Genomic DNA, 16,104 nt, shown 5'->3' on the forward strand with positions numbered 1-16,104 from the left:
GTTTTTCTTGTCTGGCTTTTAGGAGTACCTTTGAAAGGAGAGGCAGTGGTGGGAAGGCATAAACTTTTAGGCTTTTCCAGCTGAACGAGAGAGCATCCACTTTCCATGCTTGTGTGTGACAAGTCCTTGTATAGAATTTTTGTAGTTGGCAATTCAGTGGGGAGGCAAAAAAATCCATGTCTGGGCATCCCCATTTTTGTGTTACCATGCTGAAGATTTGTGGATTCGATTTCCATTCGTGAGGGTCCATGATATTTCTGCTTAGATCGTCTGCCAGAGTATTTTTCTTTCCTGGCAGGAACTGTGCTTGCAGATGAACTTGATCCGTTAGAGCTGTGTTCCACAAGGTCATGGCTTGCCTGCATAGGGGATAAGAATGAGTGCCCTCTTGCTTGTTTATGTACCACATTACTGTGGTGTTGTCTATCTTTAATAGTAATTGTCCTGGATGCAGAAGGTCCTTGAAAGCTGTTAGGGCATTTTGAACAGCCAACATCTCTTTTTGATTGATGTGAAGATGCATTTGGTCTGTGGTCCACTTGCCCTGAATGCATTTTCCTGCCATGTGTGCTCCCCATGCATAATCCGAAGCATCTGTTGTTAGAGTCTGCCTGGCTGTGGGTAGAGTAAAAGGCTGACCCTTGTTTAGGTGACATGCCTGTGCCCACCATCGAAACTCCTGTTGTAGGCAGGGAATCATTGGTATTACTGCTTCGAAACTGCGAGAGTGTTGAGTCCAAACACTTTTTAGGTACCATTGTAATTTCCTCATATGCAGTCTGGCATATGGTAGTAGTATGCAGGATGCCATGAATCCCAGGGCCTGCAGAATTTTTCTTGCATGGAGATGGGACTTTTTTGCCAGTAATTGAAAATATTGAGTTAGTTGAACTTGTTTGTCTGGCGTGAGATAAGCCATCTGGGCCATTGTATTTAAGCTGGCACCCAGGAATATAATCTGTTGTGAGGGCACTAGTTTTGACTTCTTTTCATTTACTGTGTACCCTAAAGAAATTAGCAACCTTTTTACAAATGCCAGATGCTTTAGAAGAATGTCCTTTGTCTCTGCTTGAATGAGGCAGTCGTCTAGGTATGGATATATTTGAATTCCTTTTTGTCTGCAAAATGCAATTACTGGTGCCAGGCACTTTGTAAAGACTCTGGGCGCAGTAGATAAGCCAAAGGGCAGTGCAGAGAATTGGTAGTGCATTGTACCAGCTTTGAATCTGAGGTATCTTCTGCAATTTTGTCTGATAGGGACATGCAGGTATGCCTCTTTGAGGTCCAGAGTAACAAGCCACGCCTTCCTGCCCAGCATGGGAAGAAGCTGCTGTAGTGTCAACATTTTGAATTTCGGAATATCCAGGTAAGTATTTAGAGTTGAAAGGTCTAGTAGGGGTCTCCAGGCCTTGTCTTTTCTGGGGACCAGGAAGAGTCTTGAGTAAAATCCTTGTCCTTGTTCCTGTTGTGGTACTTTTTGAATAGCTCTCATGTCCATGAGGGCTGAAATTTGTTTTTGTGCCTCTGCCCATTCGTTTTGTGACAGGTCTGGCATTTCTTTTAGCCTTGGTAAAGTGTGAAAGTGGAACCTGCAACCTTGAGACACAATATTCAGAACCCATTTGTCTTGGGTGATTGTTTGTCAGTTTTGAGAAAAAAGTGCTAGTTTTCCCCCTAAGGGGGCTGCCAAAAGGGAAGTGCTTGGCATAAGGGGAAGTCATTGGGACTGTTTCCTGTAAGGTTGAGACTTGTATTCACCTCCTTTTGGGGTTGAGGTGCCCCACTGTCGTTGTCTGTTAGAGCCTTGGGGTTGAGATCTGCCTCTCTGTGGCCTGTCTGACACTGGAAAGGACCAATTCTTTGTTGGCCAATTTCTGCTAAATCGAGGTGGCTGTACCTGTAAGAAATCTTTGATTGTTTTCATAGATTTAGCTTTATCCTCCATTTTCTTTAACACCTCTTCTGCCTCAACACCAAACATGGTATCATGCTGTAAAGGAGCATCCAATAATTTTGCCTCAACATGATCAGGTAAACTCTGTTATTTTAACCAAGCATGTCTTCGAATCACAGAACCTGTAACTGCAGATCTAAAAGAGGCCTCTAAAGAATCAAAACCACATTGCAGAGTATGTTTTCACACCTGTTCAACTGCATGCAATAAATCCTGCATTTCTTTACAGTCAGGAGCTTCTGAGCTTGCAAGCATTTTCTGTTTTAACTGAGCCATTAAATATTGTTGGGACTTAAGCATGTGAAACTGGCAATTTAAAGCCCTTACTGCTAAAGTTGCAGAGGTGTAAACTTTCTTCCCCCATCTATCTAATGCTCTAGAATCTCTGTCAGAGGGTACTGGATTTTTTGCAATGGAAGCCTTAACCCCTTTTGGACCCTTGGAAATAGTTTCTGGATCAGCAGAAGGGTTTTTATAAAGAAACTTGTGAGAGTCAGGGACTCTATAATACCTATCTGGCTTGGCTGGTGCTGGGGGCAAAGAATCAGGAGATAAGCTGGATTCAGAGAACACATCATCCACAATATCTAGCACAGGCGGAATAGCCAGGGGCCAGTGCTGAGGCAATAAAAGGAAATCCCTGAGCCTTTTCTTGAATTCTGAATAATCCTGACTTTCCCAATGGAAGTGCTCCCTCATGGTATGTAAAGTTTCCCCAAAAGAATAATCCTCAGGAGGAGAGGCTGAAGGGATAGATTCTTCAGCATCAGAGTCCTCATAGGGGGTAGAGAGTATCCCTGGTCTGAAGAGGAATCAGAGGAAATGGAAACCTGATCAGAGGAATCATAGTCTATATCCTGCCTAGGCCTTTTCTCAGGAGGGGGATGGGAACCCCTGATTAGAGTAATGAGGTCTTCGGCCATTTTAAGCATCTGTTTCTTAGGCATGGAGGACTGTCCAGGAGAATGCTGCACTTGCTTCTTTGTCTTTAATGGTACTTTTGTCTTGGCTGTTGCTTTAATGGTAAGTTGTGAAGGTCTGAAAACACTCTCAGAAGCCGATGCCTGCTCAGCGGCTCTGGACTCATCTGATGGATTCGTTTCCGTAGGCCCAATACCTTGAGTTTCCAGAGGCCTAGTTGTCTCCACGTGGGAGTCTGAGGCGGCCTGTGGCTCTGAGGTAGAGGGTGTCAGGGGCTGCGAAAGCACCTCACTGAGAACCGGCGACTGGCCTACAAGAGTTTTCGTCGTCTGTTTTGGACCTCAGATGCCTGTCTTTATCCTTGTCTTTGCGTTTTTTCGGAATTGCGGTCGTCGGTTGATCCGACGGCATAGTACAATTGAACCTTCGGCCAAAGTAGTGCAAAGCAAAATCAAAACGTCTTTTGATAGTGTGTTTGTTAAATCTAGCACAAAATCGACAACTAGTGACGTCGTGATCACGGCCTAGGCATTGAATACAGTAAGAGTGTAAGTCCTTATGAGGTATTTGCTTCCCACAAGAAATACAACTATTAACTTTTTCTGACATCAGTCTGAGGCAAGAAAAAAGTTTCCCCAATGGGGTACTTAGCTTTATTGAAGACTTCGGATTTGAAATTTGACTTCGAAAATCGCAGGAGTCGGCCGACCGGCACTTGTGAACTGCTTCTGCTTCGGGCACCGCACGGCAAGGAAGACTGAAGAAAATGGCATCGGATGCATCTTATATACCCCTGGCGCACTGACGTCAGGGAAGAAGCGACAGCAACCGACGCGGACCAAGATTTTGGAACTCTGGCCGACTCCGGGACCGCCTGATGGCAGGATAACCCAAGTGTAATGACTGCAGCAGTGTAACACGATGAACATCTGGCCTTCAAAAAATTGGTCCTTTCCAGTGTCAGACAGGCCACAAAGAGGCAGATACAGACGCCCAAGAGGCAGATCTCAGCCCCAAGGCTCCTACAGACCTAAACAATGGGGGTGCTTCTGCCCCCAAAGGAGGAGAAGACAAATCACAGCCTTATAGGAAACAGTCACAATGACTTCCCTCTGCAAATGCCAAACTCTTATCAGCTGACAGCACCCCTAGGGGGAAAGCTAGCACTTCTCAAAAAATTGGCACATGATCACCCAAGACCAATGGGTGCTGAATATAGTTTCTCAAGGGTACAGGTTCCACTTCCACACGCTTCCAAAGCCAAAAGGTATGCCAAACCTGCCACAAAACCAATGGGCAGAGGCACAAAAACAAATTGCAGCTCTTATGGACGTGGGAGCTATTCAAAATGTTCCACATGAAGAACAGGGCCAAGGATTTTACTCACGACTTTCCCTAGTACCCAGAAAAGACAAAGCATGGAGACCAATACTGGACCTGTCAATCCTAAATACTTTCCTGGATGTTCCAAAATTCAAAATGTTAACACTATAACAACTCTTGCCCATGCTGGGCAAAGAGGCTTGGCTAGTTACTTTGGATCTCAAGGAGGCATACCTGCATGTCCCAATCAGACAATCGTGCAGAAGTTACCTCAGATTTATAGCAGGCTCAATGCATTACCAATTCTCTGCACTGCCCTTTGGCTTATCTACTGCGCCCAGGGTCTTCACAAAATGCCTGGCACCAGTAATTGCATTTTGCAGACAAAAAGGAATTCAAATACATTCCTACTTGTACGACTGCCTTATTCAAGCAGAGAGCAAGGACATTCTTCTAACGCACCTGGCGTTTGTAAAAAGATTACTAATTTGCCTAGGGTACACAGTAAACGAAAAGAAATCAAAACTAGTGCCCTCTCAAGAGATAATATTCCTGGGTGCAAGCTTAAATACAACTACCCAGGATGGCTTTATCTCACGCCAGACAAAGGCAACTGACTCATTACTTTCAAATGATGGCAACAAAGACCCAGCTCCCTGCAAGAAAAATTCTGCAGGCCCTGGGTTTCATGGCATCTTGCATTCTACTAATTCCATATGCCAAACTGCATATGAGGAAACTACAATGGTATCTAAAAAGTGTTTGGACTCGGCACTGTCACAGCCTAGAGACAATCATAACCTTGATTCCCTGCCTACAACAGGAGTTTCGATGGTGGTCCCAGGCCTGTCACCACAACAAGGGACAGCCTTTCACCTTACCTACACAGCCAGGCAGACAATAACAACAGATGCATCGGATTACGCCTGGGGAGCACACATGGCAGGAAAATGTATTCAGGGCACGTGACCCAAGGAACAAATGCATCTTCACATCAATCAAAAAGAGATGCTAGCTGTACAGAATGCCCTGACAGCCTTCAAGGACTTATGTGGTACATAAACAAGCAAGGGGGCACACATTCCTACCCCCTATGCAGACAAGCCATGACTTTGTGGAACACAGCACTGACTTACCAGGTACATCTGCAAGCACAATTCATGCCAGGAACAAAAAATACACTAGCAGACAAACTAAGCAGAAATCTCATGGATCCTCACGAATGGAAGCTAAATCCACAAGTGTTCAACATGATACCAAGGGAATGGGGACGCCCAGACATAGATCTTTTTGCCTCCCCTCACAATTGCCAATTACAGAAATTTTGCACAAGGACTTATCACTCTCAAGCATAGAAAGTGGATGCTCTATCTTTCAACTGGAAACACCTGTCAGTCTATGCCTTCCCTGCGATGCCTCTTCTCACCAAGGTGCTTCTAAAAGTCAGACAAGAGAGGCCAAAGATGATCCTGATTGCACCAGACTGGCCACGCCAGCACTGGTACCCAATCCTAAAGATTTTGTCCCAAGGCCCGCCTTGGCCTCTACCCCAAATCCCTCATCTTCTGACATAGCAAAACAATCAGATTCTGCACAGTCAACTCAGAACCTTAAACCTGGCAGCATGCCAGATAATGTAGCCACTCAGACTGCACCTCTCTCTAAAGCGGTTATAGATGTAATTTTGGAAGCCAGGAGACCCAGCACTAGGAAATCTTATGCGGAAAAATGGAAGAGATTCTGTGCTTGGAACCAGACACAAGGGCTCGACCCACTGGTACCTAAAATGCCTCAGATTTTACAATACCCGACTGAGATGTTGGACAAAGGCCTATCTTTTTCTTCTATTAAGATCCATGCCTCTGCCATTTCAGCTCATTACAATACGGATCCTCCTATTTTTTCACATCCTCTACTACGACAGTACCTCAGAGGGGCGAAGAATATAAGACCCCCTAGGAGATCACCAGTACCTACTTGGGACCTCAATTTTGTTTTAGAAAAGCTAACACTGCCTCCTTTTGAACCAGCCAGCACAGATTATCTAAAATTCTTGTCATGGAAAACTGTTCTGCTCCTAGCAATAACTTTAGCAAGAAGAGTTTCAGAGTTACAGGCACTGATGGCTGTGGAACCTTTCCTCATTTTTCACCAGGACAGGGTTTCTCTAAGGACGAACCCAACATTCATGTCAAAAGTTGTCTCCAATGTGGCCTTAAACCAAACTATTCATTTGCCTACTTTCTACCGAAATCCCCAGAATAAAGGGGAAAGACTTCTGCACTCTTTGGATATACACAGGCAGCTACAATTGTACTTGGACAAAACAAAAGCCTTCAGAAAAACTGAGTAACTGTTTGTAGCATATGCTGCAGGATCACAAGGAAAACCTATTACAAAGCAGACAATCTCCAAATGGATAGGACACTGCATCCGCTTCTGTTGTACACAACATGTCAAATCTGTGCCTAAGGGCAGTAGGCCTCATTCTACCAGAGCAGCAGCCACTTCAGCAGCTTTCCTCAGAGGGGTACCAACCAAAGACATATTAGAAGCTGCAACCTGGAGCTCAGTGCACACTTTTACCAAGCACTACCACCTTCCTCTCTACTCCAAATCCAGAGCAGGCTTTGCCACTGCAGTTCTGCAGGGCTTGTTAGCCTTGCCAAATCCAATCTAGACCCAGCCACCCTGCCTCAGCTTTGGGATTCTACCCAAGTGTAATGACTGCAACAGTGAAACATGATGAACATAGTACAGTAGTGTACCTACCATAAATGTAGATGTTCGAGTGTATTCACTGTTGCAGTCCTGGTTACCACCCACCATCCCCCTCTTTGCTTAGACTATTCTGTGCCTCTCAACTCTATACAACCTACGTGGTGTACTTGCTTTTAGAAGAAGGAAATGTTTTTAGTGATATATGCATGGTTGTTTGGCATATTTTTATCTTTACAGCCTTCATATCTGGGGCCACCTGACATCTGGGGCAAGAAAAACTGAAGAAAATGGCGTCTGTTGCAACTTTTATACCCCTGGCGCACTGACGTCAGGGAAGAGGCGACAGCAACTGACGCCGGACCAAGACTTTGGAACTCTGGCCGACTGCGGGACCGCCTGACGGCAGGATAACCCAAGTGTAATGACTGCAACAGTGAATACACTCGAACATCTACATTTATGGTAGGTACACAACTGTACTTTCCGTATCCTATTTGTTCGGTCGGGACCTTTTGGATGACTTGTTTTTCTAGATGTTTTTGAACTTCTTGGGTAGCATACTCCTTCTGACTGGTGGCACATTAAGGAGTTTCCTTCTGGGAGTTGGAGGTGAAAGGGAAAAAAAGAATGTAGTGGCCTTAGGATATTATCTTTAGCACCCAGGCATTGTTTATGTTTGTCCAGGCATCTAGGTGCAGGGGATAGATGATCCATGACTGCTTCCAGAAATGGACAGTCAGGCAGCACTTCAGGAGTGCTGATAGGGCTCATCGGGAAAAGGTTCCCTGAAGACCTGATTTTGCACCCCTTCCCCACCAAAACCTCCCCCCTCTGCCTCTGGGGGAAATGCCTTCACGTACATCTTGGAAAAGACCTTGAGCTTTTCTGAACCAAGTTTTCTTCCCACCTCACAGATTCCTTGAGAAGGTCTTCTGAGGGGTGGAAAACTCAATTCCTACACAGACAAGGTCATTCCTTCTTGCTTGCTGAGTGTAAGCATTTCCTTCACAGATGGTCCAAATAAGGATGAACCGTCAAAAGGGGGCATTAATGAAAGATGCCTTCAAAGGTTCCATGAAATCACAAAGCCTCATCCATGCATGTCTCCTAATGGCTATATGCCTGTACCGCTTTGCTCTTGAGGTGCCTTCTCCAGTATGAGATCAACCTCAGTGAGGAATTAGCAAGGGAAGACAAAGTTGCCAATTGGGGTAAACTTTATTCAGGCCCACCTCCAAGGTCTCAGCAAGAGAGATGGTAAGTTCTTTAATCAGGTCTCTCTGCAAATGTGTACAGTGTGCCAAAAAATTTAATGACCTCAGTGCGAAGGTAGCTGATGCATAAACACGCTTTCCTTATCTGTCCAACACCACAGACTTCTTGTTTGGGGACGGAGAGTGGAGCTTTGTTTGGCAAGCTCCTTTTTTGGGGCTAACAATGACATCAACTAGGATTCCTTTGCTCCAATGTTAAGTGGTCAGAAGGGGGACTAAGGAACCTACATGGATGTTTTGAAATCCGTTTGACTGTGACCGGCTCCTTCCAAGCCCAACAGGAAGCGATCTACGAGTTCATCCACAGGGGGGTGTCACTCAGGATGTAGATGGGCCCGCCCCGAATGCCTCCAGCAACACCGACTCCTCAGGTGGAGGAGGTTGGGAAGATCAGCCACCTTTCTGCTTAATGATTTCAAAGATGTCTTCAGGTGGTGATCTGAGGGATCCTTCTCCCTCATCGAAATCTGTGTCCAAGGTCAAAGACTCCAATGGGGAGTCTAAGTACCTCCTCTCACACTTATTTTTTTGCAAGGGACCTCCTCTGTGGGGTGCTCAGGGGAGGTATAAGAAGAAAGGGGAACCCCTTACAGGGAAATAGGCTAGAGGCCTTGTGGGGAAGGCTGACCTATGGCAGGATGAATGGACTCAATGCTCAACTTAGACGAAGGCTGGAGAGGATCCTGGATTCAAGCAGATGGTCCTCTAACTATAGAGAAAACCCTTTCTACGACCTGGAAAGCCAAAGGACCCGGAGAGATTCCCTCCCCCTCTTTCGAAGGCGAAGCTACCGGAGGAGAAAGAATGAAGCCCACCCTGGATCCAAGACCCCAGACAGAATCAGACCTGAACTGTCAAAGGCCAATGCCCCCAGGGGAAGAAACAGATCCGACAAGGTCAGAGTCATCCCCCCCAAAGACTGCACCAACATCTTGGGTCTGAGACCTGCTCTGATCTGACAAAAAACAGAGCAGGGCTGGTTAGGGACACGGAAGGAGTTGAGGAAAGAAGTTTTCTCAGCTGTGATAGACTCTCTTGGGGCACCTGAATCCTAGGATTCCGAAACCGCAGATCAGAGAGGAAATTGGCAAAACAGCAATGCAGGTGTAGGAGCACTCACAGATCCAAGACTGGGCGGAGATGGCAAAACCCCATCTGAATCTGAGCCTTGAGGAAGTAACGCATCATCCTGTCCATAACCGCTTCCGAAAAGCTCCGTAAAGACCTACAGAAAATGCTAAGGAGTGTCTGGATTTAGCTGGCAATTGTAGGATACGAGAGGGAGAAGCCGGAAAAGACGGTCTGTTGAGAGGTACCAGTGTATGGCTCAGAAAGTACAGTTTTGTACCTACCATAAATGTAGATGTCCGAACTGGATAGCATCTGCAGTCATAACAAGTGGGTTGCCCTGTCGTCAGGCAGCCCTTCAGTCGGCCGGATTCCAAAGTCCGGGTCCGGCTTCGGCTGATGTCGCACTCCACCCGACGTCATCTCTGTTGGTCTTCGGGTATAAAGGCATCAGCCGACGCCATTTTCCTCAGTGTTTCTTGCCCCAGATGCCAGTAGCCCTCTTGCAGGCTAAAATTTGGATAGATGCCAATGTTTCCAAATAGATAGAGGTAAACACAACAATAAGCATGTATGTACATATACAAAAACAAATACACCATAAAGACTCCCAACAGCTAGCTATTAGAAGGGTAAACACCCTAGGAGTACCACAGAGGATGGTGGGAGGGTAATCTGACTGCAGATGCTATCCAGTTCGACATCTACATTTATGGTAGGTACAAAACTGTACTATGTCCTTCATGGATGCATCTGCAGTCATAACAAGTGGGTAGAATACCATAGCCAACTAGGGGAGGAGGATAAAGGTAGATTATGGTGTGTTTAGGATCCCTTGCAGTACAGCAGTGGCAAACCCTGCTCGGGATCTGGAATATAGAGGCAAATTATAATGCTTGGCAAATGTATGCACGGAGGTCCAAGTAGCCTCAATAATGTCTTTGGTTGCCACTCCTCGTAAGAAGGCTGTGGTAGTGGCTGTTGCTCTTGTAGAATGAGGTCTTATGTTCTGTGGAATTAGTTTTCCATGGAAGGAGTAACAGAATCGTATGCAATTTCCTATCCATTTGGAGATTGTCTGTTTGAAATAGCTTTTCCTTCCCTTCCTGTTGCATAGGCTACAAAAAGTTGGTCAGTCTTTCTGCTATTTTTGTTCTGTCCAAGTAGTAGCGTAGCTGTCTATGTACATCCAAGGTATGCAGTATTCTTTCCCTCTGTTTTGTGGGTTGGGAAAGAAGGTAGGTAGGTGGATTGCCTGGTTTAAAGACACTCTGGATACCACCTTAGGCATAAATGTAGGATTAGTCCTCATGGACACTCTATCTTGGTGGAAGATTAGGAAGGGTTGCACTGCCATTAAGGCCTGTAGTTCTGAAACCCTCCTTGCTGAAGTAATTGCCAGTAGGAAAGCAGTTTTCCATGATAGGTGTTGTAGGTCTGCTGTTGCTGCTGGTTCAAAGGGTGCTAGTGTCAACTTTTCTAGCACAAAGTTTAAATCCCAAGCTGGTAATGGTGGTTTCCTTGGAGGTTTTACATTCTTGATTCCTCTGAGGAATTGTCTGAGCAAAGGGTGCGAAAAACAGGTGTATCAAAGCTGTATTCTGCTGAAATAGCTGATGCATGTATCTTGATGGAGGAGTAGGACAGGCCTGAATGAAGAAGTTCGCCAGATACTCCAGAATGTTAGGCATATCTATGTTTGACACATCTTTTCCTCTTTCCGCACTCCAGATGACAAACCTTTTCCATTTTCCAGCATAGTTCCTTCTTGTTGAAGGTCTGCGTGCTTCCAGAATAATGTCTTTAACTCTTTGGGAAAGTTCTGGAATAGCTGCTGTTATGTGATGTTCCATGCAGTCAGTTGTAAGGTTTTTAGGTTTGGATGTATGATGCTGTAGTTGTTCTGCGTTAACATCAAAGGCATCAGGAATTGTCCACATATTGTTCGAGACATGCTCCTCAGTAGTGGGTACCAGTGTTGTCTTGGCCAGTTTGGAGCTATCAGGATTATCCTTGGACGTTCTTCCTTGATTTTTAGTAGTACCTTGGGTATCAAAGGAAGAGGCGGGAATGCATATGCTGCTAGGCCTTTCCAGTTGAAAGAGAGCGAATCCACTTTCCATGCTAATGGGTGGAATGTCCTTGTGCATAATTTTTTGAGCTGGTGATTGAGAGGTGATGCGAATAGGACTATCTGTGGCATTCCCCATTTCTTTGAGATGGTCTTGAAGATGTCCGGATGAAGCTTCCATTCGTGGGCATCCGGGCGGTTCTGCTTAATATGTCTGCTAGGGTATTGTCTTTCCCTGGTACAAATATTGCCTGTAACTGGATGTTGTAGCTGAGTGCCAGGGTCCACAGCTCCAAGGTCATCCTGCATACGAGGTATGAATGAGTGCCTCCCTGTTTGTTGATGTACCACATGACTGTGGTGTTGTCTGTCCTTATCATCAACTGGCCCTCTTTGAGAAATGGTTTGAACTTTTGGATTGCCAGTTTTACTGCCAGCATTTCTTTTAGGTTGATGTGCAGTTGAAGTTGATCCTGTGTCCACAATCCTGCACGCATTTGTCCAGCATGTGTGCCCCCATCCTAGGTCTGAAGCGCCTGTTGTGATGGTCTGGCTTGCTTGACATCTGCAAAGGGTAGGCCTGGGTTTGACTGGCATGCCTGAGCCCACCATAGGAACTCCTGTTTTAAGCATGGAATTAGTGGGATTTCTGTTTCTAGACTGTGTCTGTGTTGGGACCATAAATTCTTTAGGTACCACTGTAGTTGTCTCATATGTAGTCTGGCAAATGGAACCAAGATTATGCATGATGCCATGAAGCCCAAGGCCTGCAGTACTTTTCTTGCTGTTAACTTGTTCAGTTTTGTTAGTGCCAAGAAGTATAGAGGAGTTCTTTTGTTTTTCTGTAGTCAGGAATGCCATTTGTTTTACTGTGTCCAATTCCGCTACCAAGAAAGTCCTTGTTTGGGATGGTATTAGCCTTGACTTTTGTAAATTGACTGTGTATCCCAGTGCTTGTAGCAAGTAAATGACCCTTTGTAAATCTGTTGTCAGCTTGCTTTTGTTGTCCCCTTGTAGCAGGCAGTCGCCCAGGTATGGGTAAATTTGAATTCCCTGAAGTCTGCAATGGGCGATTACTGATGCCAGGCATTTTGTAAATACTCTGGCAGTAGATAAGCCAAAAGGCAATGCTGAGAATTGATAGTGCTCTGATCCTGCAAGAAATCTGAGGTATCTTCTGCAGATTGGTCGAATGGGGACGCAGGTATGCCTCCTTGAGATCTAGAGTTACCAGCCAAGACTCCTTGCCCAGCATGGGAAGAAGTTGCTGTAGGGTCAGCATTTTGAATTTTGGGACAATGATGTATGTATTTAAGGTGGACAGGTCGAGAATTGGTCTCCAACTTTTTCCTTTCTTGGAACTAGGAATAGTCTGGAGTAGAACCCTTTCCTTGCTCTGCTGCTGGCACTCTTTCCACAGCTCTCATGTTTGCTAACTCCATTATCTGGCAGAGCCTCTGTTTTTATTTGGAGGTAGATTTGGCATTCCTCTTTGACTGGAATAGTGTGGAAGTGAAACCGTAACCTTGATCTATGGTTTGTAAAATCCACTTGTCCTTTGTTATGTAGTGCCAGTTCTTTGAAAATAAGGTTAACTTTCCGCCTAGAGGAGCTGCTATTTGTTCCCTGGTAGGCGGGTTTAGGTTAAGTCACTGTGGTTGTGTTGATGTAGTGGCAGTGGCCGTGTCTGTGCCTCTGTTGTTACCTTGCCACTGTCATCCTCTGTAGGCACCTCCTCTGGATTGGTTTCTGCCTCTGGAACGTCTATTCCTGCCCCTTTGAAATTTTGTGGAGTCAGGAAAGGACCAATTTTGGCAGGCCAGTTCCTGCTAAACCTTGGGGTTGAACCTGCAAGAAATCTTTAACAGTTTGAACAGATTTTGCCTTTTCTTCCATTTTCTTCATAACCTGCTGGGCAGATGTACCAAACAAACTTGTCTTGTCCATAGGAGCATCTAGCAACTTAGCTTTAACATGATCCGTAAAGCTTGTTCCTTTAGCCATGCATGCCTTCTTATCACTGTGCCTGTCATGGCTGATCTAAATGAAGCCTCCAGTGCATCATAGCCACATTTTAAGGAATGGTTGCTAACCTGTTGTATGTTATTTACCATATCTAATACATATTTCTTATCAAGAGATTCATCAGTGGTTAGTTTTTAGTTAACTGATCCAGCATAAACTCTTGGTATTGTATCATGTGAAACTGACAGTTTAAAGCTCTAGCTGAGAGAGTAGCTGAAGTGTAGACCTTTTACCCCATCTGTCTAATGACCTTGCTTCCCTTTCAGAAGGAATAGGGTTTTAGCTATGGTCGCTGCTACTGCCTTGGGGCCCTGGGATATAGTTTCTGGGTCTGCAAGTGGAGCCTTGTAAAGGTGGTGATGAGTATCTGGCACCCTGTAAAATCTGTCTGGTTTGGTAGGGGCTGGGGTAAAGAATCTGGAGCGAGCAAGCATCATTGAAAGCATCATCCACCACAGAGAGAACAGGGGTATAGCCAAGGGCCTGTGCTGAGGGAGGTGCAGAAAGGTCCTAAGTCTTTTTCTGGAGTCTGAAAAATCCTGTTGCTGCCATTGAACTGTTCTCATGGCATGCAAAGTTTCCCAAAGGAAAATTCTTCTGGTGGGGAAGCAGCTGGGATGGATTCTTCAGCATCAGAATCTTCAAAATTGGAGAAGGGAGCCTCTGGCTGGTCAGTTATGTCTGATTCATCAGCAGAATCATCAGAGGACACTGGCTCGGGGCTCTGCCCTAGGTCTCTTCTCTGGGGGCTGAGAGGCCCTGTCTGGGTGAAATTGAGATCCTCTAATTAAAGAAATTAAATCTTCTGCCAAGGTAAGCATTTGAGAACTAGAAGAGGGCCTGGATGGGGGTGGTTTAACAGGCACTGTTTTAGTAGTCTTGGCAGCTTTAGCCCTGGCGAAGGCCTTAATGGACATGGCTGCTGGAGGCCTAGCAGCACCACGTGCTGGGGTAGAAACATCCAAGGGGATGGTGTCTGATAAGTCAACCACCGTAGTGGGTAAAATTTCTGAAGTCGTTTCAAGAGTTGTAGCAGGGGCCTCTTGTAGGAATAGGTTCAGCTGTACTTTGTTCAGTTTTCGGTTTCGCCGAAACCGAGACACTCGCGTTTGTTTGACCAAGGTTTCGCCGAAACCGCGACCATGAGTGTCGGTCTTTATCTTTGCGCTTTTGCCAGATTGGGTAGTCGGAGGATCCACGGCATAATGTACGCAAAATCAGAACCAAAACTGTTCTGCGAACTCCGACCGACGCCTAAGCGTTCGTCGGTTGAAGGAAGCACAGGCCGAACAGGCTGCTACGTCGTGGGCTGGGCCTAAACAAGGCAGACAGTAAGAGTGGAAATCTTTATGAGGTATTTGTTTCCCACAGTTTAAACAATTGTTAACTTTTTCTGACATCGGCTGAGGCAAGAAAGAGTCCCCAACGGGTACTTAGCTTTAGAAGTCTTCGGCAGTATTCGGTAGAAGTAATCTCTGGATCCGACCGACCGGCACTTGCGAACAGCTTCTGCTTCGGGCGCCACGCGGCAAGAAAGACTGGGGAAAATGGCGTCGGCTGATGCCTTTATACCCGAAGACCAACAGAGATGACGGCGGGTGGAGGCGACATCAGCGGCCGGACCCGGACTTTGGAATCCGGCCGACTGAAGGGCTGCCTGACGACAGGACAACCCACTTGTTATGACTGCAGATGCATCCATGAAGGACATCTTGCGGATCCAAAGCCTTAGGATCAGAGGTTGCCCTACTCAGCGTGGCAGAACTAAAAGCAAAATCATATCGGTCAGATCCAAGGGGACTCTAGACTCATAAGATGGTTTAGTCACAGTCGGATCCAACAGAACTCTCAGATCTGAAGATGTTTTAGACTTGCTTGGATCTAAAGTTGTCAGATCCAAGGAAGATTTTGTCTTGCTTGGATCCAAACAGGATGGATCCAAACAGACCTTTTCGCAGGCAGGCCTAGCAGCCCTTGGGAAGGAAGAGAGGGCTTGCCTTTTGAATTCCTTTGAAAGGGATTTATTTGAGGGGATTTGAGCCCCAGAAGAAGGAAATAGCCCATTTAGAATGAGCTTGCGCCATCTGTCGAAGATGGCCCAAGGATTAAAGGCTACACAGATAACACAATCGGTATTTAAGTGACTGGGACCCAAGCAATAGATGCACATCTTATTGACATTAGAGTTTAGGATTTTGTGCTCACAAGAAGTGCCTCTCTTGAATCTTGTAGGTTTGTCAGGTATCTCTAGCTGTGTACACACTCACGCACACACATACACAGATACGGGAACCACAAAAACTGGTTCTACAAGCTACACAGATTCAACAAAATAGACAACTAGAAGAAAACCTTTTTTTTTTTTTTTTTTTTTTTAAAAGAGGGAAATTGAGCCAACGGCACAGAAAAAGTGAAAGGGGGGAAGGACAGCTCTCCAGCCCCTGCGAAAAACTAAGAAAGAGGGAGGATAACAAATACAAACTACAAAAAACAGAGCTAATAGGATATAAAAAGAGACAGAAATCAATGATTTTGAATACCAAAAGGGTTGTATGAAGCCCAGACTCAGCACCATGTCTGGCCACAACTGGCAGTAAACGAGATCTGAGGGGTTAGAGGTATGATGCATTATTGGAGATGTGGAGCTCGAGACTCTGATCATAAGTCTTGGAAATGCGGCTGAGTCAGATCCGATGTCGGATCAGAGACCCAGCAGTGAGGAAAAATGAAAAGGACAACATCAGATG

The 16,104-nt window shown here is 45.6% G+C and overlaps 1 protein-coding gene across 2 annotated transcripts in view; it reads right to left on the reverse strand.

The window, feature by feature from the left end:
• Positions 1 to 16,104, reverse strand: part of GSPT1 (G1 to S phase transition 1) — a 960,922-nt gene that overhangs the window by 713,206 nt on the left and 231,612 nt on the right. The window lies entirely within an intron of this gene.

Source organism: Protopterus annectens, chromosome 12.part0 (assembly GCF_019279795.1).
Source record: "Protopterus annectens isolate FY-2018-M chromosome 12.part0, PAN1.0, whole genome shotgun sequence".
Taxonomy (NCBI): Eukaryota; Metazoa; Chordata; order Ceratodontiformes; family Protopteridae; genus Protopterus; species Protopterus annectens.